General features: G+C 31.8%; 1 non-coding gene across 1 annotated transcript; it reads right to left on the reverse strand.

Annotated features, from left to right (window-relative positions):
• Positions 1-434: 434 nt before the first annotated feature.
• Positions 435-598, reverse strand: LOC119467095. Its single transcript, XR_005195620.1, has one exon. It is a non-coding gene; the product is annotated as a U1 spliceosomal RNA (small nuclear RNA).
• Positions 599-1,210: the final 612 nt, after the last annotated feature.

Raw genomic sequence — 1,210 nt, forward strand, 5'->3', positions numbered from 1 at the left:
AGATAAAACCATAAACACTGAAATTAGAATCACTAGATTTGAATCCTGGCTTTGTCAATTACCAGCTTTGTAGCATTAGAAATTATGTATAATCTCTTTTTTCCTCAGTTTCCCCAACTGCAAAATGGGGATAAAATTAAGTTATCTTAAGAAAATAAGAGTTAATAAATAGAAAAATATAGAACAGTGACAGTCATTAGGCAAGATTAGATATTTTATTGCATTGTTATTTTATTTTTACTAGACTGTGAACTAATTTTTTTCTTCAATACCCAGGGCATGCTTAGTACACAGTGAGCACTCACTAAATATTAGTTGAATGTCTTGCACTAGCAATAATAATAGTAGCAGTCATAAAATTAGAATAACATCTACATTATTAAGCACCTAAGATGTGCTATGCATGATTCTTTTTTTTTTTTTTTAATAAAGAGCAGGGGAAAGCGTGAACGCAGTCCCCCACCACCACAAATTATGCAGTCGAGTTTCCCACATTTCGGGAAATCGCAGGGGTCAGCACATCCAGAGTGCAATGGATAAGCCTCGCCCTGGGAAAACCACCTTCGTGATCATGGTATCTCCCCTGCCAGGTAAGTATGCTATGCATGGTTCTAAGTGGTTTTCATGCATTCACTTATAAGTAAATTGAGAAAAACAGTCTATCACTGAGGATACACTTCCTATTTTTAACAGTATTAAATTCTTTAGTATTTAAATAATATTATTTAAAATTCTTTAGTATTTCAAATAATAATAGCAAGTACTAATTTTTAATACTTGCTATTATTATTTGAAATACTAAAGAATTTCAATGGTTTTTAAAAAAAGAGTTTATATCTCATTGGCACAAAATTTAACTTTGACATTGCTAGTTTCAGAGATCTCCTGGGTAGAACTTCCAAAAGTACTCACTCAGGGTTCCAGATTTTCTTCTTCATACTGCACATCCTTCTGAAGTTACCTTGAAAGGAAAAGAGAAAAGAATCATAAAATAAATTTTGCTTTATTGTTTAATTAGAAGTAGAGGTAGAAATATATCTGTTCCTTCCACACCTGTTCTATTGGCCAAACTTGACACAAGACTGTGCAAAATGAAAAGAAAAGACCTCCTTTGTGATCATGAGTAAAATTAAATCACCTGGTTAGAAGTAAATTTTAAAGATCTATTGAGAGTAGTTAAGATTAAAATCCAAAACAAATGAAAACTAAA

This window comes from Cebus imitator, unplaced genomic scaffold (assembly GCF_001604975.1).
Source record: "Cebus imitator isolate Cc_AM_T3 unplaced genomic scaffold, Cebus_imitator-1.0 Scaffold259, whole genome shotgun sequence".
NCBI classification, from domain to species: Eukaryota; Metazoa; Chordata; class Mammalia; order Primates; family Cebidae; genus Cebus; species Cebus imitator.